Consider the following 27,850-nt stretch of genomic DNA (forward strand, 5'->3'; position numbering starts at 1 on the left):
ATAAAAAAACCTGATAAACATTAAAACAAGGTAAAAGTCAATATAATATAGACCATTGAATAAATGAAATTGAATTTTAAGAACATTAGAAACTTGTAGCAGACATATTTAAATCTTTAGAAGCTTGGATGAAATTAGCTGTTAATTCAATAGAGTAGATAGATTATTCCTGCTGCTCTGTCTGGAGAGAAAGATCTCTAGGGATCCAGATAAACTACATCTGATTACCTGCCATAAATTTGCCATCATGGGTATATAATATGTTTTAATTTGCATTGGGGATTTTTTTGAGAACATGGGTCATTTCAACCTTATAATTTGCCTTACTGTACTTGCTTCATTGGGTTCTTCAATTGCTTCCATCTTCTTCCTGAGTGGCGTTTTGGTTGATCTATTGTTTCTTTCATCAGCTACTCCCAAAAGTTTAAACAGGTTATTATACTTAATTTTAAAAGTCAGTTTAGGAATAGTAGTACATTTCCAACTCTTACTTTTCCTCACTTTATTTTCTGCTTGTACCTTATTTTTTATCTTATTGGTTTTCCTCTGGGGGTTTATTTTATTTTTTCTCTTCTTATTAATAAAATGAATATGGGGATGGAGATGGGGACAGTTGTGAATTAGTGAAATCATCAGATCTGTGTTTTTCTGTGATCCAGTCTCATTTAAGATTAATTTGAAAATGGGAATCAGAAGATCATTTTAAACAGGTAAAAATTATTTCAGTAGTTATAAAACAAACAACTACTTTATGGCAAATTTTATTAAAAGCCTTGTGTGGCTCTCACAAAGCTTATATAATCTTTTGCAAAAAGGATCTCTTAATTTCTCAAATAATTTACATTATTTATCAACAAAGAATCCCAAACCTTGTGGCTGGAAGAAGCTGAGGTTTCCTTGGACAAATGAACTTTTTGTTACAAACTTATTAAGCTTTGTTTTATCACAACTATGCTATTGTCCATTTGCTCTTCCATAGTCTCAGGGTTTAGAAGTTTCTCAGCAATGCATATGTCCTCATCAATATTTGGAATATTGGTGGTCCATGTCCAGCCTCATGGTTGTTAACAGGAATATCTTAAACCTCCTGGAATAAGAAATAATGCCTGTATGAGAGAAAAAATAAAGAACCATTAAAGAATCTTGCTTTATTATAACATCAAATATTTGCTTGCCATTTCAAAAGTAGGACTTTCCGGAATTAAGTCCTTGAGTTTAAAAAAAGTATCACTTTATTTCAACATACAAGAATTATCTTAATATTTGCAGACTGAATCAGATATATTTGTTACAGAGGTTCCTTGATGTTATTGTGGTTTAATTTTATCTAAATGTATACCTTATTCTAACACAAAATAGCAGTAATGGTGGGCACCAATCTTCTGCTAAATGAATCCAGAGATGGGCTGGATTCAAAGTATGGCTGTCCTATTATCTGGAGGGACTTTAAGCTGGTTAGCCTGAGCAAGTGGAGAAGGTTCGCATGTCTGTGAGTTTGGCTGGTTAAGTCCTCCTGAGAGACAACGTGGTTGGATCCAGGGGATGGTTAATACCTCTTTGAAGGAAGGGGTGGTGAATCCCCTGCTCATGAGGCCTTTTTTGGACCCAACTGTGTTAGACAATTTTGTCCAACCATTTCTTCCTTTAAAGAAAAGGATGTTGAGAGGCTGGTTGGTATGTAGCTTCAGAGGGCCCTGGATAAGGCAGATTATCTGGACCCTTTTCAGTCTGAATTCATGTCAGAATATAGGACAGGATAGTGAAACCAGGGGTGAAATTCAGCAGGTTCTAACAGATTCTGGTAGTGGGAATTTTGAGTAGTTCAGAGAACCAGTAAATACCACCTTTGTCTGGTCCCAGAGTGAGGTGGGAACAGAGATTTTTCAATATCCTTTCCCCAGGAGTGGGGAAGGAATGGGAATTTTGCAGTATCCTTCCCCTGCCATGCCCACCAAGCCATGCCACAGAACCAGTAGTAAAAAAAAAAAATTTCACAACTGCATGGAACTGTCCAGGCTATGCTCTCAGCAACTTTCAATACTTGATATCCTTATGAATTGGCTTGGTGGGTTGGAAGTAGAAGGCACTGTTTTGGGTTCTCCTTCCTTTCTTTGTGGCTGATTCCAGTCATTTTTAGTGGGCAAGGAGAAGTCATGCCTTAGGCCCCTGAAATGCTCTGGTTTGGGTCACTCATCTCTTCTCTGTAGCATCTACATGAAACCAGTGGTGAGGTCATCTAATGCCATATGGCATGTTGTCACCAGTATTCAGATGATAACCATGTATATATCTGTACTCCTGGCCAGGAAAGAAATGATGTGGTTGTGCTGGCCATGTGCCTGGAGACTCTAAGGATTTGAATTGAGAAGAACTGACTTCAGCTCAAACTAGCAAGATTGAGTGGGGTTTGTCTCCCCCCACACAAGGGTCTGATATGTTATCTTTTATATTGGTGGCCATACAACTGTTTTAAATAAAGAAAGTGCAGGAAGGCATATTACACAATAATCAATTGGTACCCTAGTTCCAAGTTGTGATGAAGTTTAAGGTCAAGGCATGCATTTCTAATTGAACAAGTAATAGGGTTTAGGAGTATATCCCACTGTGGATTCATGCATTCATAAACATAAAATCAACAGGACACAGGGAGAGAAAGAGGAAGAAAACTTACTCTGTGGTATCAAGGACAAATATATTGATGGAGATACTCAAGAGCCTTTGCGTAGGGCAGAAACATTTTTAATCTTTAGAACAAGTTAGTCTTCTGTTGAAAGGGTTGGAAGTGGCCCATATTGACGCCTCCCTAATTCACTAGAATATAAGAAGGAAGAGGAAATATAGCACAATCAGACACACACAATTCTATATAGCCAATCTCAACAAAATTACTTTTAGCCTTCTTTATCTGCCTTTCTAGTGGGGTGACACATAGGTAACAAATATTTGCTTTCCTTGGATCCAGAACAACTTCAAATTTGAGAAATTGACTTATTTTCCAAAACACCAGAGTGCAGGACAAGATATAATGGGTGGACATTTGTTAAAGAGAGTTCCAACCTTCTCTCATTTTTTTTTAACGCAGAACATAGAATCATAAGGTTAGAAGGAAATTCAAGGTCTTCTACTCTCACCCCCTGGTCAAGGCAGGAGATTTTATACTATCCCAGTCAAATGGTTGTCCAGTCTATTTTTGAAAACCTCACATGATGGAGCACCCACAATCCTGGCAGGCAAGCTATTCCTTTGATTAATTGTCCTTAATTGTAAAAAGGTTTCTAGGAGATCTAAGAGAGCTAGGTTAGATCTCTTTTTAGCAAGCTTCCATCCATTATTTCTTGTCCTGCCCTCTGGTGTTTTAGAAAACCAGTCTCTTTTTCTCTGTGACAGCCCTCAAGTACTAGAAGACAGTTATCATGTCTTCCCTATCCGTCTCTTTAATAGACTAGATTTCTAGCTTCCCCAGTTGTTGATCATAGGATTTATGATCTTTGTTGCTTTTCTCTGAATATGTTCTAGGATCTCGGCATCTTTTTTGTATCATGATAAGCAGAACTGTATGTAGCATTCCAGGTATGGCCTCACTAGTGCAGCATAAAATGATATTATCACTTCTTGTATTCTTCATACCTTCCATCGGTTGATGCAGCCCAGCATTGCCTTTTTTGGCAACTGCAGCACATTTATGGCACATAGTTAACTGGTGGTTCACTAGGACACCTAGATCTCCCTCATCTGGGTCATTTATGAATATGTTGAAGAGTACTGGGTCTGTGACACAATCTTAAGGTATCCTACTGCATTCATCCTTCCATTTAAAAGTAGATCCATTGAGGACTACGTGTTGGATGCAGTTGTTCAGCCAATTCAAATTCTTGTGGTGGTGGTACTGTCTATCCCACATTGTTCTATCTTACTAAAAAGTAGTCCTGTGGTCTACTTTGTCAAATTCCCAACTGAAGTCTAAGAAAAGTATGTTCTCAACATTTCGCTTCTCCTTATCAAAGAAGACAATGAAGATTTTTTCTGTCAAGAGTTGTTTTTAACAAACACTTGCAACTTCTTCGAATTACCTTGTTCATTTCTAGGTACTCACAAATCCTCTGCATGATTATCTTTTCCATAAATATATTACTTATACAGAAAGCAAAATGGTCTGGCCTTTGAATATAATACTTCATTTACCTGGAAAATATATATCTTTTAAAATAGACTGTCTCTATAAATTCTAGATATCATTTTTATATTAGTAAAGTGAACCTATATGTATCTTTCCCTGTAGAGAAAATGTTGTTGAGTGGGTGGTTGGCATGTAACTTCAGCGGATGAAGCAGATTTTCTGAACCCTTTTCAATCTGGTGTCATGCTGGAGTACAGGACTGAGAGGGAATTAGCAACACTTGCTGATGATCTTTTTTATATTAGCAATGTGGACCCATATGGATTTTTATATATATATATATTGGGATATAACTATGTAAACAAAGATTAAAAAATAGTAACCAGAATGGTATTAGTACTATTCTTAGTAAGTATAGTAGTGAGAAATAAGCTATTATTAACTATGAACATTCCTTTCAAGCACACCATTTTTCTTTGTTTACTTCAAAGATAGAAACTAGTACCAGCTAAGAGCTTATTAACAAAATGGCAAAATATATGGGAAAGTAATAATTACAGGGGAAGGAAGTATTATAACTGAAGAAACCAGGCAGGTTCTTGTGAAACACTGTAACCGTTTATTCAGAAGCTGAAGGATTTGTAACAATAACTCGCAACAATGTAACAAGTGAAAGCTGGCTAGGCGGCGGCAGCTGAAGCAGCTGAAACAATGTAGCAATCAGCAAGGTGATTGCTCTAACAAGACAGTTAACTGTTAAAACGGCTTGCCTTTTATACAGCAGGCAGCAGGCTCGTGTTACAGCTCGCGCGGATGACAGCTCGGCAACTGACAGGCGCGTCTGATTGGCTAAGACGCGCCTGGCTGCTTCCGAGCTGTCATTCGTAACAGCGAGGACTTTCTTCAATACACAACAGGAAGGAAGATTGGGAAGGAGGGAGGGAGGGAGAGAGGGAGGGAGGGAGGGAGGAAGCAAGGATCAAAATCAAAGTGAAACGGTTTGGACTGGTTTGGCCGAGTAGATAGTAACTCGGCTGGCCATGCCCCCAAACCAGTTTTATTGGCGGTGTTTTAATCACCGTCATCTTGTTTTTTGCTTCTGCACATGCCCAAAAGCAATTTTTACTATTGTGCATGCACTCATAGCGCACATCAAGCACGTGCCTGCACAAAGTAACAGAAGCCGAAACCCACCCCTGTGCTGCAGGTATTAGAAATATATCGTGGCACGTCAAAACCGCGCTGGTCAAAATCGCGGCGATAAAATCGCAGCACTAAAGCCGCGACGTCATCGCCGCGCGTCATCACCGCCGCGACAACAGCACGGCAATAGAAGGGTGCTTCAAAACGGCGCCGCGGCAGAAAGCTGACTTCATTTAAGGTAAGCGTTAGGATTAGGTTTAGGGGTTTGTTTTAGGGTTAGGTTTAGGGTTAGGTTTAGGGTTAGGTTTAGGGTTAGGTTTAGCGTTAGGTTTAGTGTTAGGTTTAGCATTAGGGTTAGGTTTAGGGTTAGGTTTAGGGTTAGGTTTAGAGTACTAAGTGCTTGGGAATGCACGATTTTGCCCTCCGCGATTATGTCATCGCGGTAGGGTCACATTTTTCCCTAGCGCTTAGAATGGCGCGAATTAGTCTTCGCGCTTATGTCTCCGCGCAGAAGGGCTTCACGGATTTGTGGTGGAACCAAATATATAACTTGTTCTCTTCTCTTCTGCTGATATGCTTGCTTTATTGCATGCATTTCTTTTCAAGCCTGATCTTACTATAAAACTAAACTGATTGCTTATATGGATTCCAAACATTCTGTTCCAGCCAGTTATCTTCCCCCTCTTCTTCCTTCATTCAGCCTATAGCATATTTACAATTCACTAGGTATGCAGAAAATGTTCATAAACCTGAGGATATCACCACTTCTACTAATATAATATAATTTTATATTAATATAAAATTTGAAATATAAAAATATGTATTTGGACAATATCAGAAATATGATTATTCTTTTCAGTTTGGGATTGTGGGGTGTGCTAGGAAATGTTCATTGTGAAGAATTGCCACAGATTGCTTTATTCTTCTGATCTATCACCACAATGTTGAGACAAAAATATATAGCTGAATTCTTTTGTGCATCAGCTTGTCTGTAGAAATGCATAAATCAGTCAAAATCTATTTCAGGATACTGCGCAAACAAATGTAAATCAATTCCATCAAATTTGTAAAAAATTTTTTTTACTGTTGTCATTATGTAGCTTGCCCTAAATGTATGCATTTTGTCTATATCCTTCCATAATGTAAACATGTTTATATTAACTTTTCCTCCCACAGAAAAGACACACTTACTAGCTTCCATCAGATGACAATATTTGGGGGAAGGACTAGGAGCATGCCTACCATATCTGACCTGGTATGGTAGATACATGTCCTTAGGGAAAGAAGGCCCCACAGATAGCCTGGCCTGTGCCATATAGGGCTTTAAAAGATAATAAACAGTTTGAATTGCACTCAGAAAGAAACTGAAAGCCAGTGCAGCTCATGCATCAGAGATGTTGCATGGGTAAACCTAGGAGGCCTCTATTACTGGGCCAGTTGTAGTCTCTGGGCAGTCTTCAAGGGCAGCCCCATGTAGAGCTCATTGCAGTAATCCACATGCCATTTGACTTTAAAACAACAGCCATACTGAATTTTTCTGTATCATCCAATTTTGTTCATCTCCAGACATTTACTAAATTTACCTTTCACTACCTGTCAGCTGGATCTCCAGCATGGGGTTTGATTTTGCTGCATGCTTGCTATCGACTGCCATAGTAATGGGGAGGGGGAGGGACAAGGCATTGGGTGGAGGAAGTTTGCTGGTGAAGTGAAGTGTCATGTGAACTGAAAGGGAGGTTTGCTCTCAAGAATGATTGCACTACTGAGTGGAGTTGTTTAGACTGTCAAGGCCAATAGTCCTATGACTCCAGATGGGTGAAATGCCTGAAGATGAGCTTCACACAACATCATAATGTATGTTGATTGGATCCCCTCAGTGCTGGATCCTGGGGGGAGGGATTTGGAGAAACTTTCATGCATTTTGAATCAGATCTTGCCTTGCTTTCGCTGCTATCATTTCAAACTCAGTAAAAGTACCTCTTCTCTATCTCAATGCAGTTGGGGGTTTTCTTTCTTGGGTTTTGAACAGAGACAGATCTGACACTACCAGTGTTAGAGGTGATTAAATTACTGATTCTGAAGTATGATAGTGCTTCTTATATTTTCCAAAAAACTTGCTTTCATGATGCCTTCCTTATTATTTCATTGTTTTTAACCAAATAATTGTGAAAATATAGAATGTCAAATACAGTAAAGAAGAATATATATATATATATGTGTGTGTGTGTGTGTGTGTGTGTGTGTGTGTGTGTGTGTATGTGTATGTGTATGTGTATGTGTATGTATGTATGTGTATATATATATATATATACACATACATATATATATGTATATATTATATATATATATATATATATATATATATATATATATATATATATATATATATATATATATATATATATATATATATATATATATATATATATATTATATATATAACAAAAGAAGAAATGTTGCCATTTTATTAGGATTGATCTACTCAGATAAACAACATCCAAACAAAACATTAAGATTAAATAAATAGAAAGATGGGTGGATGTATTCTCTTACTGTTTGAAAGCTATTTTAGATATTTTATGACTTTGAGAAAGTGTTAACATGAGAGGCCCTTGGCTCTCTCTTAGAAGTTGATTGTTTTCTTGCAAACATTTCATTACTCAAACTAGATATTATCATCAGCATTAGAGTGTTAACATATTATCATAGAACAGTCTGTAATAAGTTGCAGTGCAATATCCAATCCTAAGCTTCAGTTATCAGAAGATAACAGGCTACCTGATATCATATTAATTTACATCTACCCAGATGAGAAACATAAAATTGTGAAATATTATGTCCTGAAGCAGAAATGTGAAAAATTGCACACATTTAACAGAAAAGTATCCTGCAGAGCCAGCTGTAATAAAGATAAATGCTTCCACCCCTGTAAGAAAGAATATGATGTGCAAATATTCCTTTTTTTAACCTTTGTAATATAATTTGGTCTTTTGCCATGTTGCTGTTGTTATTATTATTATTCATCACACAGTCAGCCAGATGTTCAGACTAGGTTTAGCATTTTTGTCTACCTATTGAGTCCTTACCAAGGACCTGCGATAGGCAGATTTGGATGTTTTATGATGTTGCAGATATCATCACAGGATGAAAGCTGTTCCAAGTGTTGCAGCAGATTGAGGCTTTCGCCACAATGCTCAAGAAAAACAGGACGTGAGACCACGAAGGTGCAAGAGAAACAGGTTAATTGATGCATCGAGTTCAGCGTGTTCACACACCAAAATCTGAACTGCCTTGGCTCTGCCCAGGATGCTATTTTTATGCGTGTTAGACACTGCATTCTCAAGGCGTTTCCATACATGAGACAAACATGACATTTCGAAAAGGAGAAGTTCATTTTGGAATGTTACAAACAAAGAAGTACATAGGAAAAATACAAAAAGAGAAGTTCCTATAATGTCTTAAGCTATCGGCCGTTTCACCTCTGTTCTATCTTACACCCATGCCTGGCTTCCTGTGCCCCTCCTTTACAGCAACTTGCCACACTGTTCCAGTAAGGTTTGTTGCAACTTAATTAAAATCCATATTATATGTCTATATTGATATTCAAAAGCTAGTTAGAGCCTGGGGACTCATATATTTGGTCATATTTTGGCCATTTTCTCCAGGCTGCCTCACAAGTAAAGTCGCCTTCTACAATTGACTGATGGCAAATTTTCAATGCCAATGGTGTTCACGTGGGGCTCCAGTTGTTTTGGTGCACCCAAAGCACCTATTACTAGTGGTATTACTTTTGTTTGCCTTTGCCACAGTCATTCTATTTCTATTTGTAGATCTTTGTATTTTGTTATCTTCTCCAATTCTTTCTCTTTAGGTTTTTAGGTTTTATTAATATTTGTAGGCCGCCCTTTTCCCTGAGGGGACTCAGGGCGGCTCACAGAAACCAAGGGAGGGGGAATACAACGTTAAGACGACAACATATAATAAAATCAACACCATACATTCAGTATTCGGGCGGGGTAACGGTCCTTATCCCCAGGCCTGACGGGCGAGCCAGTTCTTCAAGGCTATGCGGAAGGCTTGGACGGTGGAGAGGGTACGAATCTCCACGGGGAGCTCGTTCCAAAGGGTCGGGGCTACTGCTGAGAAGGCCCTCCTCCTTGTAGTTGCCAGCCGACACTGGCTGGCCGATGGAATGTGGAGGAGGCCCAGTCTATGTGATCTTATAGGTCGTAGGGAGGTAATCGGCAGAAGGCGGTCTCTCAAGTATCCAGATCCACTGCCATGTAGGGCTTTATGGGTGAGTAATAGCACCTTGAAGCGCATCCGGAGATCGACAGGTAGCCAGCGCAGCTCGCGGAGGATGGGTGTTATGCGGGTGAATCGGGGTGCACCCGCGATCACTCGCGCGGCCGCGTTCTGCACTAACTGAAGTCGCCGGATGCTCCTCAAGGGCAGCCCCATGTAGAGCACATTGCAGTATTCCAGCCTAGAGATCACAAGGGCCCGAGTGACTGTTGTGAGTGCCTCCCGGTTCAGGTAGGGTCGCAACTGGCGCACCAGGCGTACCTGGGCGAATGCCCCCCTGGTCACAGCCGCTAAATGGTGGTCGAATGACAGCTGTGGATCCAGGAGGACTCCCAGATTGCGAACCCTATCTGAGGGGTGTAAAATTTGACCCCCCAGCCTGAGTGTTGGAATGTTGGCCAAATCTTTGGGAGGGAAACACAACAGCCACTCGGTCTTTTCTGGGTTGAGCACAAGCTTGTTAATCCTCATCCAGTCCATGACGGCCTCAAGACCCCGGCCCATCACGTCAACCGCTTCATTGATTTGGCACGGGGCGGACAGATACAATTGGGTATCGTCCGCATATTGATGGTATCTAATCCCGTGCCTGCGGATGATCTCTCCCAGCGGTTTCATGTAGATGTTAAATAGTAGGGGGGATAAGACCGAACCCTGCGGCACCCCATAATTTAGGGGCCTTGGGGACGATCTCTGCCCTCCCACTAACACCGACTGCGACCTGTCCGAGAGGTAGGAGGAGAACCACCGTAGCACGGTGCCTCCCACTCCCACCTCCCGCAGTCGTCGCAGAAGGATACCATGGTCGATGGTATCGAAAGCCGCTGAGAGGTCAAGGAGGACCAGGATGGAGGGATGTCCTTCATCTCTGGCTCTCCAAAGATCATCCATCAATGCGACCAAAGCGGTTTCTGTGCTGTAACCGGGTCTGAAGCCTGACTGGAAGGGGTCTAGATAGTTTGCTTCCTCCAAGGACCGTTGGAGCTGGAAGGCCACCACCTTCTCAACAACCTTCCCCAGAAAGGGGAGGTTGGAGACCGGGCGATAGCTGTTAAGAACAGCTGGATCCAAGGATGGTTTCTTCAGGAGGGGTCTCACCACCGCCTCTTTCAATGCGGCGGGGAAGTTCCCCTCCCGAAGGGAGGCGGTTACAACCGCCTGGATCCAGCCTCGTGTCACCTCACTGCAGTTAACAACCAGCCATGAGGGACACGGATCCAGAACACAGGTGGAGGAACTTACAGCTCTCTTCTATTCTGCTGTCTCCAGACACTGCCACATCCACTATCCAGACTTTTTTTGGTTTTTTTTTACCAAATTATTATTATTTGTGGTTAATCTTTGGTGAGATTCACAGCCTTTGGGGCTAGTTGATAGCGCAACAGCTTGAGTCCTAACCATTTCAAATGCACAAATTAATCCAGAAAATAAAACTACAATTTTTACAAGATCAAGACTACAATTTAGAGGCAGTTGAGGGTTTCCATCTCCCTACATACTTGACACAATTTATAATTATAAGACACAACTTATAATTTTACAGGTTATTTACCTATCTTAATTAACCAAACCATTTGATATTCACATTCTAAACTGTATAATCTCTAAAAATAAACCAGCAGAATGTATTTATTTTATCTATCAAGATCATGAATATGGGTGATTGGCTTGTTTCTCATGATTTATTGGTAGATTCTGTTCAAATGACTTGTGTACACACAGTGGGGAATTCTCACTAACTCTTTATATTATATTATTAATTAGTCCACCATTTTGATACAGAGAATTTCCCCCTTATGGCAACTGCGGCAGGGTCCTTCTATAACAGATGGAACCAGTTTGGAAGTTTATTATTATTAGCATTTGTATGCCGCCCACTCCCAGGAGACTCTGGGCGGCTTACAGACAACAAGGGAATATAAAAAAATTAAAAATAGAAATACAATTATTTAAAATTACACAACATACATACCACTTAAATGGGGCTGGATACTGATCAATACTGGATACTGGATACTGGAACAGCCAGGTCTTAGTAGCTTTACGGAAGGCCGGAAGAGTAGTGAGGATCCGGATCTCTATGGGGAGATCATTCCATAGGGCCGGGGCATCAACAGAGAAGGCCCTCCTCCGGGGGGGTCGCCAGCCGACATTGACCCGCCAATGGCACCTGGAGGAGGCCCAATCTGTGTGATCTTATCGGTCTTTGGGAGGTAAATGGCAGGAGGCCGTCTCTCAGGTAGCCAGGTCCTAAACCATGTAGGGCAAGTTTCTCTGATATCTAAACTGTTACATTCTTCTAGACTGTTGGAAATTCAAGCAGAGAAAGCAGCAGCTGTATTGAACAAATTAGGAATTACTCAATATACATTTCTTGTCCAAACTTCACAAGAATAGCTTTGTTCCATCCTGAATAATCACACCACTCATTTTAATGTTGACTGTGACAGTTACTTTGATAAGGACTGTATTGTAGCAAAGACTGAATTGTTGGCACATGTTTCTTTATATCAAAAAGATGCCTTTTGGGAGATGCTTGCTAAATTAGTGGACAGGAGAAAAACAATAATTACCCATTTGAGATACCTTAAAAAAGAATCACTCTGATGGCAATTAGTTACAAGCAAGTTAAAAGTCCCTCCATTTTTGGGGCAAATAAAAGCACATTATAAGAGAAATGATCTGCCCTCTCCAGTTAACAATGTTTTTCAAAGCCTTTTGTAATTCTTATGAAGAGGAATGGATTAATTTAAAAATGGAGATAAACTTTTCCCTAAATGACTCCTGGCTGGTATCACAGAGCAAAGAGACTCCTTGAGCTCAGATCAAGTCTTTGGACACAATTTACATCACATGGGTCATCTTTCCCCAGTTGAGATTCTACTAACATTGTGTCAATTGAGAGAGGGGGGAGGGAGGGAGGGAGAGAGGAAAGAATGAGCAGCTCCACACAATTATTACCCCCTAATTTTTTGAGTGCTGTTAGTAAATTTTATGTCCATCATTTGTATTGGAAATTGTAAGAGTAGATACAGGAAACTGGTTGATAATCTGCCTCAATTGCTCTGCATTAAATCAACTGCAAGAACAGGTCCACACTTTTTGTAACTCTTATAGACTTCAAATCATCCTTTGTCCCCATTATAAGACCATTTCTTGACAAGCCAAGAAATAACAATAGGAATGAAACTTTTTCTTTTCCTAATTCAAGAACTTTACAAGAAGGCTACTATTAGAATCAGATATTATCCTCAATGTACTTCATCAGATTTGATTGCTGGTCATAAGAGACGGGACTATAATTTAATAGCTGTTTAAACTCTCTAGTAGACAGTCTATCCATCTTGAGTTTTCATCCTCCCACCATTGTGGGGGTGAATATCTCAGTTTTTTAAAAGAAAGATGGATGATATTAAAGTCTATTTCATGAGACTCACGTGAACTTCTAAAATCTTTGCCTATTATTGCCAAGAAAATCTTCCAGTAATTAAAGACTAAAGAAAGCTAAAATGATGGTGTTTGCTAGAAAATGCAAAATGTTTATTTGGGCCACTGAAGAAAATGATGCATAGCAGATGAAAACTTTCAAATATTTAGGCCATAGGGAGCCAAGCCACAGTTGTTTATAATGCACACCGATCATGTTGCCTGACAAGTACAAATGCATAGTATAATAATAATTATGAGATTTACCTGAACAAAGGACGGGAATGTATTCAAGCAGCAATCAAACTTTTTGTAGCAAAACTGATGGCTGAAATACTCTATAACCTTCAGTTGGGACCCTTCACTCATAAATCTCATAAACATTTTTTTGTAATTGTTTCTCTCATGTAGATCATTGTTTTTCAAACTTGGCAATTTTAAAGGGTGTGGATTTCAATGCATGGCTAGTTGGAGAACTTCAGGAGTTGAAGTCCACACCTCTTAAAATTGCTAAGTGTGTGTGGGGGGAACCTTGATCTTTATTAATATCTAATATGATTCTTAAAATGGAAACAACAACAAAATTGGGGTTGAGGGCCTGATTATTAATACTAATTGTCAACTGTCGATATTGATGAAACTTACTCAGTATATTACTTACTCAGGCATTCAGGCAATTGTTCCTTTTGGAATATTCTAAGCTAGGATAATTGTTAGAGAAAAGATTTTAAATATTGAATATCATAATTAGGTTAGCCATATACCAAACAATATTAGAACTTAGATGTCTTATCCCACATGACAATCAACTTTCAAAATGTTTGCCATTGTTTCCCCTCTCCCCTTATTACTGACTGATGACAAACTAATCTACATTTGTGGATTACATGGCCAATATCCATTGCAGAAGCCTGATTAATGACTCAATTTATAAACAGGTATATATTAATCATTCTGATGTAATATACAAACTTTCCTGGATTCTGAAACAAAATGTGTCACTCAGGTTAACAATACTTAAGGTTTGTTAAATCTACTCAATCATTTCCCTTGCAAAAACTCAATATATTTTCTTAAGAAAACTTGATTAGGTTCCCAAATGAAATGAAGTGAACCCTATCAGTAAGTAAAAAATTCTGTACCAATTCATTCTGGGCGTGTTGTTTTGCTTTACAGAGGGTCATTCACACAACCAATAAGTCACATTCATAATTTGTGGCAGAGAAAGAGGGAAAGCAAGGCAAACCTTTCCGTGACTTAAGTCTCATTCTCAAAGCGGTTGTATGAATTGCCTGTTTGTTTCTGAACATTAGTAGCATTTTTTGAATTACATCATACAAGTTTGGGGAAGTGGGTTACAAATGATTATCTACTTTAAAAAGTGTCGCTATATTCTTTTTTTCCTTTTTTGTTATGTTTATTTACAACCAATATATGTAGGAAATTTTCCTCACAGTATAATTACTGTTGTATTTTTTTAACTTTTACTATTATTAGTAAACTATGATGTGTGTTATAGCTATGAATACTGTGTGTTGTATCTTTTAGAACAGAATAAACAATATTTCAGCCCAATGAAAGCAGACAAAGGCTGACTGAGGCTCAAATCATAGACTAGGTCAAATCTTTCTTCTCTTCCTGTCTAGGTAAGTCACAAGGCCATCCTGTAGGCAGTGAAATGGTGGCAAATAAACTTTAAACTGTATGATCCATCAATTAGTTAAATTACATAACTGCAAAAACATTCCAATTTCATGCATTAAATGAATCTTCTAGTGGCTGGCTCAAACTCTTCCCAGCTTGCTTTCCCATTTAGTAATATTTCCCTGCATTCCAGTGTAAACTTATTTTCAAATAGACCTTGCATGAAATGTAGTTTTTTGTACTTTATAGTTACAGGTATAAAAATATAGAGCAGCTGGGGAACACTTTGCATTAAGGAGATCCTTATCTTGAACCTATTTTGGCCCACAGAAGTTTCTTTCACAGGTTGCACAAGCACAAAGTACAGGTTGATGCCAGCTAATAGGAACATTGTCTAAAATGCCCAATATTTCATTAAGAACTGCTTTCATACCGTGGAACACAGTGAATGACTTCAATGCCCTGTTCTGAGGATAGAGCAAGAACAAAATGTCGCTGAAATAGCCAGCTGTGAAAGTAATCATCTTGGTGCAAGGTCCCAACCTCTATTGAAGTTCACCCTACAGCCATTATATTATTATGTCACAGACTGCTTGGATCTTGAGAGCTGTTCCGAACACTCCCTCAAGTTGATTGTTCATTCAACACTTCTATTAAGACTTGCTCTTGCTCAGTTCATGCTTCACAATCTGAATGGATAATTGTGAATCATTCAAGATCCATTTATTTGCTGAAACCTTTGCAGTAGGCGGGCTTTCCCCAGTTCTTTGGAGAATTAGTGCCAGTGTATCTAAATTTGAATTGTGGCCTCTATAAAACATAATATCTCTGAATTAATAAATAGTCCTGCCCATTGCAGGGACCTAAACTGAAGACAAAGAAGTGCCTGAAAAAGCCAGGTTGGCATTAAACTGGGGAAAAAAGGTGGGGAGAATGTCCACTAACTAACTTGTTTAATAGGACTTCAGTAATATTATCTTTCAGGGTAATTCAAGCTAAGGAAATAAAACATCATTTTTCAAAGAGAAAACCTATAAGCAATGGAATCCCATCAACCAATTTTAGAAGTAATAAACACATAATCCTCTGCTTCGATCTGATTTAGTCCCATTTGTTTCTTGATATTTCAGTATTTCCCAGGTTTTAAAATCATATTTATTGTTGTTCATGGTGAAAAATGTCTGACTTTATACTTTGGATTTCTACCATTTCAAAAGAGCACTTAACAATTCATAAAGTAAAAAGATTAGGATGTAAAAATAGTTCATTTTTCTCTTAATGCAAGTGTTGCTAAATCTGTAAAAATACAGATGTATTTTTTAAAATAGAAGCATATAATCACATGAAATGGTATTACAAAAGAGTAATGCAAGGGGTTTGCAAAAGAAAAATGGTATAATTTACCATTATTGTAGTGAATTCCTGCCACTGTTTTGTCAATATTGCCTCCCTGCCTCTGCTCAAAGCCAGCCATGTGTAGACCATTATTTTTGTAGCCTTTATTGGCTACATTATCTAGCACAACTTTTCTCCCAATACATTTTGCCAAGGCATGCTACTAGAGGAGACAGAGGAAATAGAACCATGCCATAAAGAGAAATACCAAAATAGAATATAAAGTATTAATGCATGTGATAGTGTGTGATAGTAACAAGAGGCAATGCAAGCTATAAATTCTTACATTGTTGAATTAAAATATATGATCCATTTCAGATTAACACTACTCTTGGCCTGTCACTGACTGAGCTTTATCAAGGGGCATAATAAGTCCATTCCTGTAATCTTATTAGGAAGTTGTTGTGGATGTGAGAATCTGTCATCATTAATTGTAAGCTCTACTTATTTAGATTGTGCTCATCTACTTCTTACAATGAAGTTTATCCATGATGCACTAAGATGTTTTATTTTGTTTTTCAGCTAGCTTGTTGTAGATCAGGTGTGTCAAACTCACATCGTCATGGCAACACCACGTGATGTATCGGGACTTCCCCCCCTTTGCTAAACCGGACATGGCCAGTGTGTGATGCATTCGGCCCACAGGCTGGGAGTTTGACAACCCTGTTGTAGATGATGTAGCCTGATGATGATTTGGACTGAGAAGGAATGATTAGTCTAAAATCTCCCAACTAGTTTCCATGAAAAGGGAAGGAATAGAACCAGGGGAATATAGAGTATTTCTATATTACTAGCTAACTAAAAAAAACCCCTACTTACCACAGAGTTGGGTTTTTTAGTTGGCTAGACTTACAACAAAGGTCTTTTTAAGTACGCATAGAACTATAACCCTTATTTTTCAGCCAACAAGCCCTTCAGACTACAGGAATCATTCTGGCTCTAGCATGTAAAGTACTGATACCTGATTATTGTTTAGTGCACTGAAATGAACTCTAGGACAAAAACAGATCCTAGTCTAGTCTGATATTATCTATGAAGACATGCTGTGCATGCAGTCAGTAACATTCTGTGTATGCTTCAAACAAGACTGAGGCGGTGGCATGGAATGCTTTCATTCAACATTGTTTCCCTCCCAGTGATACTGATAAAAGCCTTTCTCCCAATGCAAGTAGCAAAGGTTGAGGGAAGAAGGAGAAAGAAGGGGACTCGGATGAGGACTCTATAGAAACAAAAAGTTACATTCTCCCACCCATCATCCTACTGCAACCTTACAGTCCATACTCCAATGACCCACATCTATCAAACTTTCAAAAAGAGTACATAATTACCCAACATTCTCATTTTAAATAGCAAGTCTGCATTTTTTAACCAACCTATTGGTCAAATTAACGAATTAAATGTTTAAAATTAATTGGAAAGGAGGTCCATTTAATTACAACCACTCTCTTATTTCCTTCTTTCTTACTCAGAAAAGAAGTCCTATTCTAATCCTACTACCCTAGTTCTAATCCCACTGATGTGTGTGTGTGTGTGTCAGTGGTGGGTTGCAGGCAGAACGCCCCGGTACGGGCGTACCGGAGCCTGCCTAGAGCACTGGGTACCGTTTTGGTACAATGCTGTGGAGGGCCCACCTGCCCACCCGAGTTCCTTACCTGTCCTTTAAAGCCTTTGGCGCTTCTGCACATGTGCATGGTGCATACAGCACCTGCACGATGCTCCACCAAGCAGCTGGAGCATCTCCAGCTGCTGGAGTGTGGACATGTGCTGTGCGCATACATGTAAACGATGCCAGCCCAGGATCCGGAACCCACCACTGGTGTGTGTGTGTGTGTGTGTGTATACATTGCCAGAGTGTAAAAACTACCATTGAAGAGATATTTGCCTTTATGCATCATTGATCAATTTGGCCATTGCATGTATGATAGGCCCATCCACCTGCCTCCCACCTATATTTTTAGGATAGTTTGCATATATAATGTGTGCGTATACACACGCACACACACACACCAGAGGTGGATTCCTACTGGTTTGGACTGGTTCAACTGAGTAGGTAGTAACTCAGCCTGGCACACCCCTGAACCAGTTCCATTGATCTTATTTTTTGCTTCTGTGTATGCACAGAAGCAATTTTTTTCAATATTGCATATGTGCACGTAGCGTGCATCAAGTTCACGCAAGCAGCACATCCCTGAGTGAACTGGCAGTGGAAGCAGCTGGAACTCACTACACACACACACAAACACACAGACACACACAGACACACACACACTAACTCAATAACAGTCTCTCTCTCTCCCTCTCTCTCTCTCTCTCTCTCTCTCTCTCTCTGTTTGTGTTTGTGTTTGTGTATTTCAATAACAGAAAAGGTGTTTTGCTTAAGAACTACAGTGTTACGCCTGTGAAAATATATACAACACAAGGAAACAGTCTGAATAGTTTGCTTTATATGAATTTCTGATTACAGGATTTTTGCAATGGAGTGGCTAGTTCCAGCAAGTTAATCTATGGACACAATTCAAAAAACAAGCTTTAGTTCACATATTGGCGTTTACCCAGAAATGGAAAAGGAGAAGTATTCACAAAAGTGTATATGACATTGAATACTTTGTCACAATCTCTGTATGTACTTCAAAGTAGATTATCTCACCTCTACTCCAAAATATATTAAGAAAGGAAGGTTTGGGACCCAGAAACAGGGGGAAACTGCAATGTTAAGGTGGAACAAATGTTGCATAGAGTGCCCTTGATGTCAGTAGAAATCAATGGAAAGCTTTAGATTTATATCATTCTACAACAGTCAATTTGTCAGATTAAGTGAAATGAAACCAGACCTTTGCCAGTGCTGCAAGACTTTCCCACCCATTTAATTTAATGATTCAGAACAAATGCATGAGCATACAAAGGTGTTCCAAGCCACCTAGACCCACACCATAAAAGCAAATTTACTTTTTAGTATTCACTCCCAGGTGCTCCAGATGAGAAAAAAAGAGCTAAAGTGGGTCACCCACATTTACCTTAAACCCCACCATTAATCTAAATTCCAACATTCCAACAAAATGCCTGATTTATTTATTTATTTTCTTTCATTCCACAGTCTCTATAAAGCATCGTGCGTATGCCACTTCTGCAACAAAAAGTGAAATGCTTACAGTCATTTTGGTGCTTTATCAATAAAGTTGTCAGGTAGATAAAGTTAACATCTTAAACCAACCCTTTGGGTCAATATTAATATGAGAACAACTGAAAGGCTTTTGGCACATTGCATACAGTGTTGGTAGTCAAAAAAATCCCTACCTTCTCTCACATATTAATTTGGCTTTGAGACAAGGTTTGACATTTTTGAATGTTCGTATTCTTTTGGACATAATGATGACATAAAAACTGATCCCTGGACAACATACATAGATTCTCCTCACTCTTGTTGCCAACAGACTAGTCTTTCAACAACGGAAAGATGAATTTTTGGCCCCATTTATTCAGTGAATGGAAAATTTGATATTATTTGCAATTTATAAATACTTTGTTGCAGAGGTACATTGTGTATGAATTGCAACAAAAGATATGGTCACCTTTTATTGAAGCTTTTATCACAGACTCCCTTTTGTCTTCACAGGCCACGACCATGGACCTCCCCCACCCGGACTTAATATTTAAATCATAACATTTCTTCAAGCCTTCATGAACCCCCTGTGATGACATCATGTCCCCCTAGGGGTTCACGGATCACAGGTTGAGAATCACTGACTAGATAGAATCTTGCCAGACTAAAGCTATATTACTCTAACCTAACGGATATACCCTAGGACCGTGATGGCGAACCTATGGCATGCGTGCCACAGGTGGGATGCAGAGACATTGTATTGTATTTATTTGTCTTGTATGCTGCCCACTCCTGAAGGACTCCGGGTGGCTCACAATAGACAAGGGAAGGGGGAAAACTAGACAAAGACAACACTTTAAAACAAAACCGCAACATTCACAATTTCCGTGGAGCTGGATGTTTCACAGGCCCCCCAGCCTGCTGGAGCAGCCAGGACTTGGTGGCTTTCCGGAAGGCCAGGAGTGTAGTAAGGGTCCAGATCTCGACAGGGAGATCATTCCAGAGGCCGGAGCTGCAACAGAGAAGGCTCTCCCCCGGGGAGTCACCAGCCGGCATTGGCTGGCAGATGGAATCCGGAGGAGACCTAACCTGTGAGATCTAATCGGTCTGAGGGAGGTAATCAGCAGGAGGTGGTCTCTCGGGTCTCTCTGCTGGCATGCAAACCATCACACCAGCTGAGCTCCATCAAGCATGCATGTGCCTCCCACCAGCCAGCTGATTTTCGAGTCTCTGCAAAACACTATAATAGCCATCAAGAATATAACTATATATACATCTAACAGGAACAGAAAGTGCCTCACAGGAGCAGATAGAGATAAATCCTAGAAAGGCAGGAAATGCATCACTGAACAATGGAGATGAATGCTAGAGAGGAATAAAGCTGCATACAAGGCAGCCATAACATCTGTGGCAGCATAGGCATGTACATCAGGGAGCATGGGGAGGCACCCCCCGTGCCGTGTTTTTGATCCCAGGAGACTTCAGGGAGGCCTGCTAGGCCCAAAACGGGGCACGGGGGGAGGCTGTGTGTGCATTGCAGGGGGTGGGGCACATGGGGCGTCACTCCCACTTTGTATTATGGGTGTGGGCAAGCATGCACACACTGTTGGCATGTGAGGACAAAAAGGTTAGCCATCACTGCCCTAGGAGATACCCAAAATCCCATCCTCTTCCCATGATCCATCCCTAGACTGTGCTATCTCTTGTCTCTCCCCCACTCCCCCACTCTGACTTGGAATGTGCTGTCTCCTTCCTGGGAACCTGCTGCATTATTAGAGTCTATCACATCACCTTCCCCTTTATAGACTCATTCCATCCCATTCTAAAAGTGCCTGACTAGCACATAGCGGATCACGTAGATAATTTTAGATTTTGGGTTAATAATCTCCTAGACTCCCCTATATATGGGAGGATACACTATTTTATGTATTTTCAGAGTTGTTATACCAGTTGCACTGGTTTGCTTATGAGTTTAAATGCACTCCTGATAGCTGTTAGCTCAGGAATGCTTGGAGGGCTTCTCAATAGCCACATTTGCATAGCAGAGGCTGGCAACAAAAGGGGATATCATAGATGAAGACATGTCCAAAGATGTGTTTATAGCTGTGTGGAGTAGCCAGCTTGTAAGACTGAATTGACTGTGGACACACCATGTTCTACACATTTCTTTCTTAGCCCAGCCATGATGTTAGATGGGATGCTACTTCCTTATTTTTCTTAGGGATGAAAGGCACCTAACATTGATGCTTTAGAAGATCAATGAAATGACCTTGATTAATACAATTTTAGAGCACATTTCTTGTTAGGGCTTCTTGTTGCAGTTGTCAGAGGTCGAGGAAAGCAGGTTGATGATGATTAATCTCATTTCCTATGGAAATTTGAAATTTCTGAAAGTTTTGTTCTCTGCAAAAGATGTGCCCTTTTTCTTATTTTTCAGGCAGCTTTAAATTTTATTTAAGCAATTCTGAATTTCAAAGTAACAAAATTCCAGTCAAATGGGCAAGGGAAAATCATTATAGTTCAAAACTTCCTTTATACTTCAGGTAGGAGCAGGAAAGGAGATTTAGCATGGACAAATGTAGGGGACTTTGAGGATTACAAGATGAACTAATTTTACTTTGTTATAGGATTACGTTAACAGAATCTTGTGAGTCTGACCTTCCTCTATCTGTTTTTCCTTCTGATTAGGAAGGGCAATCCTTTCTAAATTTCTTTCTCTACCCATTACATAGTTGAGGACTGTTTGATCACTCTTTAGGCAGAAACTCTTCTCCCCATCTTGTGAGGTCATTCTCACATTCTCAATCAGAATAGAACTGGAAGGGACCTAGGAGGCTTTCTAACCCAACCCCCTGCTCAAGCAGTAGACCCTATACCATTTCAGACAGGTAGATGTCCAGTTTTTTCTTAAAAACCTCCAGTGATGAAGCATCTACAACTTCTGAAAGCAAGCTGTTCCACTGGTTAATTGTTCTTATTGTTAGGAAGTAATTGTTAGGAAGTTTCTTCTTAATTCCAGGTTGCTTCTCTCCTTAATTAGTTTCCATCCATTGTTTTTTGTCCTGCCTATGGGAGATTTGGTAAAAAAAGTTCCCCCCATCTCTTTATGCCAACTTCTCAGATACCGTAATACTGCTGTCATGTCAACCCTAGTCCTCCTTTTCTTTAGACTAGCCATACCCAATTCCTGTAATCATTCTTCATATGCTTTTGTCTGCAAGACTTCAATCATCTTAGTTGCTTTTCTTTGCATTTTTTCCCAAAGTCTTTCCCAAGTTTCCCAAGATCTTTTTTGTAATGTGGTGATGAAAACTGGATGCAGTATTCCAGGTGTGGTCTTACCAAGGATTGATAAAATGATACTACTTCATGTGATTTTGCTTCTGTTTATACAAATTCCATCACATCCTGTCTGAACAGGTTAATGCAAAGTGTGGTAGAGATAGAATAGAATAGAATAGAATAAATTTATTTAGAGGCCGCCCTTTTCCCTGAGGGGACTCAGGGCAGCTTACAACGTATAGGGGAGGGAGTACACACAATGACATATAAAACAGTACGTAATTAAAAATAGAAGCAACATTCATCATTCGGGAGGGGACGGATTATAATCTTTAACCCCAGGCCTGACGGGATAGCCAGATCTTGAGGGCTGTGCGGAAGGTCTGGAGGGTGGTGAGGGTACGAATCTCCACGGGGAGATCGTTCCAAAGGGTCGGAGCTAATACTGAAAAGATGAGACAGTATCCATCCATTCAACTGCTTCCCTCCCCTCCCTCCAACTATCATGTCTGGATCCATCTGCTGTGGATAAATCTAGAGTTTTGAGGTTAGGATGGTCCTAGATTCAGTTAAGAACAATTCTACAAAGTGTTGTGAACCATTTGGCAGCTAATGGCTGGCAAGGAAAATGAATGCATATATGTTCCTTTCAGTAAATTCAGACCACCTTATGTGCTAAAACCCTTCTTTCAATGACTCTTGGACAATGGAAGCTGAATGACTCATTGCATATATCTGGAGTATTAATTCTTACTCAAGAAATATGTCAGAGTTTTCCAGTAATTTAATCTTAATTATATAGTCTAACTATCAGAAGAAATTGATAAGAAGATATGTAGGGATCTCCTTTAATATTGCAAAATCACCTGCACAGAAATACAAACACTTATGAAATAAAGTTATTTTTACAATATTGCATCACTTCTGTTTTATCAATTATTTTAGATTGCATTTCCTGCTGACTTAAATGAGCAGCTTGAGAACTCTTGGGGGATAAAACAGGAAAACAGCTTTAAGCAAATGAAAGATATTTCCAAAGTACTGCATGTGGGGAAGGAAACAATCAGAAATCTTTTCCAAATAATGAAAGTGATCCTGCCAGAGTTAAATACATCATGAAGAGCAATATTCATATCTCCAATGAAATTAAAGAGTTACATTTTGACTGTATTTTGGAGTGTGCAACATGGGCTTTGAAAAATGAACTACATACATAATCTGTACTTCCATGCTGTGGTTTCTCATGGAGAGACATCCTTATTTATAATAAATGTATGACAAAAGTAAAAGAGGCATTTAGCAGGAATGCTCTACTGCAGGTTTGGAAAAAATATCAGTACAAACTAAATGATAAGATACCCATGTGAGCAATTCCTAGACACGCAATAGAAAACATAAATATAGTACAAAAACAGGATGTAATTACATACAGACAGCTTCTTACCTTAGAAAGAGGTGTACTACAATTAAAACCCTTGAATGTATTAAAAGAGGAAAAGGCAATTCAAACATGGTTTCAGTATGGGCAGTTACAGGCCAGATGGAAAAAAGATCAAAAAATAGGTTTTATGCAAGACAAGGATAATTTTCTAAAACAAATTAGAGATCAAAGTTCAATGCATATAAAGAGACTATATAATGCATTAATAGAAATGGATTCGGAAACAGAATTAGTTAAAGACTGTATGATAAAGTGGGCCCAAAAGTTTGAAGAACCAATAATGTTGGATACATGGGAAAAGATTTGGGTAAGAAATGTAAAGTTTACACAAGCCCAAAATTTGAGAGAAAACTTTTATAAGATGTTTTATAAGATGGCATTTAGATCCTAAAAAACTGGCTTCTATGTATCCGAATTTACAACCTAAATGCTGGAGATGTGATTGTGCTGATGCTACATACTATCATATATGGTGGACTCGTAAAAAGGTTAAAGCATTTTGGATAAAAATATGGTGGATTATGCAAAATGTTCTTTAAAAAAGGATAAAGTTTACCCCTCAGTTATTTTTGTTAGGTATAATTACTGATTGTACAGTTGTAGAGATTAACCTGATTTTGCATTTAATAACCGCAGCAAGACTGCTGGTGGCGCAATACTGGAAGAAGGAAGATTTGCCTACTATTCAAGAATGGACACTAAAAGTAACAAACCTAGCAGAGATGGCTAAAATATCAGCATATCTCAAGGACCATTCAAATGAGAGATATAAACTGGAGTGGAGAAGATGGATTGACTATACTCAAAATAAATATGGGACTAAGAAATTCTAGTTTCTGACTGAAGAAACAAGGAATGATATAATCTGTTTAGAGCTAGCCTAGCAAAGAGGAGTTAAAGCTCAAATGAAAGATGATACTAACTTTCTTTTTTAAGTTTATCTTAGAATATCTTTGTTAAAGATTTATACCCTGTATTGGTTCTGGGAAGCGGGGGAGGGAGACTGGGGGTTGGGGTTTGGGTGGGGAGGGTAGAGGGAGGGAGGTAAACATTTGTAAAAGGTTTTTTTCTCAAAATTTTCAATAAAAAAAGTAAAAGAGGCATTTTCATAGACTGAAGCAGGGAGTGGAAAACAAAAATGTGGCTGATCTCTGTACCTTGTTTGTCCCAGTTGACTTTCTTAGGTGGAGAGAGAAACAGGCTTAAGACATGCCAATCATTCTGTCGCAAGTTATTCCATTGCTATTAGCTATATATTGTTTCCCTGCATCATAAAATAATTTTCAGGTCACTGGATAATCTGGATTTTTCCTCTTCTATTTCATTTCTAAGATTCTCTCTGGCATGAAGATGACAATCTATTCATATAAGCAGCCACTCCGTCTAGAGATTACTGATAAGAGGCCGAGCACAGCAAATCTATGAAAAGCTCATAGCAATAGCACTATAGCACTTAGACTTATATACACCTTCACAGTGCTTTCCAGCCCTCTGTAAGCAGTTTACAGAGTCAGTCTATTGCCCCCCACAATTTGGCTCCTCATTTTACCCATCTCAGAAGGATGGAAGGCTGAGTCAACCTTGAGGCACACTGGTGCGCTTATGCAGGTTCCTTTAGGGACCTCTTAAGAAATGCGTAAGGCGCATGATAGACAGCTTAAGGTAAAAGATATGGAGGTTACAGGAACTAACAACAGGATCAGGTAGGGTGTTCCACAAATTTACTATTCTATTGCTGAAATCGTTTTTCCTGCAATCAAGATTAGAACAGATTGCATTAAGTTTGTATCTATTGATAGCCCTTGTGTTATTGCAGCTGAAGTAAAAGTAGTCATTAACAGGTAGATTATCTTGTGCACTAATGTTTGTCTGCTTTACAACATACAGCTGCTGGGATAATTTGCCTTTCCTCTGGTTTTTGAGGGTATTTTTACCCACCTGGTAATTTTGTTGTATTTTCCTCTTCGTACCTTTTTGTTCTTCATCTCACCCACCTACTGATCTGATTAAGCCTTTTTACATGTATCAATGAGTTTAGTCAATCTTTCAACTCTGAAGGGAACCTGGCTGAATCTTTTCCTGCCTCATAGTTGCCACGAACTTCGAAAGGGGGAAAGGAGGGGGGAAGTAGATAAACCGGCTATCAATCAAACAAAATGTTTTCTTGTAGGAATCAAGGTCATCCCAACAGCTGGCAAGTGAAGGAGAGGAGTGATCAAGCAGCCTCCCAGCTACTTTCATTGGACAATGTGACTGGTGACATCTGGGGAAAGAAATATTTACTCTTTTAATTAGGGGAAAACTGCAGGAATTTTTAGAGTTGATTTTTAACTAGCTGTGCTGATATGATGTATCTGATAAACATGTTCTTTGATGGATCTACCTGCCTTGGAGTTCTGCTTTTGGCAGATGTGCTACTCGGAATGCTGACACATTTCTTAAACAAATATGATAACGAGTCAGACCAATCATCCACTCTCTTCTAAAGATTCGCAAATGGCAATCTGGTTATAAATTGCAGGAGCCAATCATCATTTTGATAAGAATGTCAGGTTGTAGGAAAGGGTATAAATCTTGAAATGTGTACATACACAGCTATGACAATGAATAAAAGAAGTTTTTTTCAATAAACAAGGACATCTTGACATAATCTAGGCATATCCTACTCAAGATTAGGTTAAAATTTTCCAGGCCAGATATTATTTACTGTAAAGCCCTGAAATAACTAATAGAAAAGTGCTATTTACTCACTATTAGACTAACATAGCAATAGCAATAGCAGTTAGACTTATATACTGCTTCATAGGGCTTTCAGCCCTCTCTAAGCGGTTTACAAAGTTAGCATATCGCCCCCACAGTCTGGGTCCTCATTTTACCTACCTCGGAAGGATGGAAGGCTGAGTCAACCCTGAGCCGGTGAGATTAGAACCGCTGAACTGCAGATAACAGTCAGCTGAAGTGGCCTGCAGTACTGCACCCTAACCACTGCGCCACCTCGGCTGGTGGTTTCTTTTTTAAAAATTCAGACAATTTGGTTCCATTTGCTTTTGCTTTTCTAGGCTCCAGGATTTGAAGTTATTCATTCTTAATGAGAAGGGAATGGAAAATCTTTTTATAATGTAAGATTACTGCAGGTTTCAACTCTTATTTTTTAACTCAAGTGAGCCTAAGTGCACTCCATGCGAAAATGAAATCACACATTATGAAAACATAGTTTCCATGTTTAACCTGAACCTCCTCTGTGGGATAAGGTCTAAAACTTTAATTGCAAATCATCTTGAGTAGCGTTTGTTGCAATGACTAGTTCCTATTATCATATGTGGTGGGATGTTTGAGTTTCAACTCTATTAAAGTTATACACTAAGGTTTATTTGCAATTCCTAAACCATTATTTCATAAAGTGTTACTAGACAGCTGGAAGCCCAATCCAACCTATCTGCTTTGAGTGTTTTTTTAACATGGATCTTCTTTCTGGAATATCTATGGATCCAAAGCCTCCCTGGTCTGCCTCTGCTACACACCTTATTTTCTTCTTTTATCTCTCCCAGCAAGAGAAATCTAGCATTAAAGAGATAAGATTGGCCCTACATTTTGTCGTTATTTTGCAAAGAGACCTGGTTTTTGCAATGAGCCTTAGGACTCCAGAGTGTGATGGAGCCCATCAAATGGCTCATTTAGTTGTTGTCACCAGAGGGATGGGTGGGGGTTACAGTCTTTTATTGCTTTCTTATTGGACTTTTATCCTTGCAAGTCACCTGGAATTGGACAGCTATATAAATTTTCTTAACTAAATACATTAGGGAGCAAAGAGTTGATCACATTTCTGCCACATTCCCCAAGGAGGTGTTAATGGAATTTGAGATCAGATTTCTTTCTCTCAAGCAAAGAGCTCTCTCTTTCATCTCAACACTTCTAGGGCCTCTGGGTTATTTGGGTTATCCATGGATCCTATCTATAAGGTAAAGATAACGGTTCCCCTTGCACTATATGCTAGTTG

The 27,850-nt window shown here is 39.3% G+C and overlaps 1 long non-coding RNA gene across 1 annotated transcript; it reads right to left on the bottom strand.

Annotated features, from left to right (window-relative positions):
* Positions 1-887: 887 nt before the first annotated feature.
* Positions 888-11,611, bottom strand: LOC148049569 (uncharacterized). Its single transcript, XR_015696775.1, has 3 exons — positions 11,538-11,611; positions 2,672-2,811; positions 888-1,106 (listed from the first exon to the last, which is right to left on the bottom strand). It is a non-coding gene; the product is annotated as an uncharacterized LOC148049569 (long non-coding RNA).
* Between the last annotated feature and the right edge of the window lie 16,239 nt (positions 11,612-27,850).

Source organism: Thamnophis sirtalis, unplaced genomic scaffold, assembly GCF_051295495.1.
Source record: "Thamnophis sirtalis isolate CommonGarterSnake01/CBP01778 unplaced genomic scaffold, rThaSir2_p1.2 scaffold_1, whole genome shotgun sequence".
NCBI classification, from domain to species: Eukaryota; Metazoa; Chordata; class Lepidosauria; order Squamata; family Natricidae; genus Thamnophis; species Thamnophis sirtalis.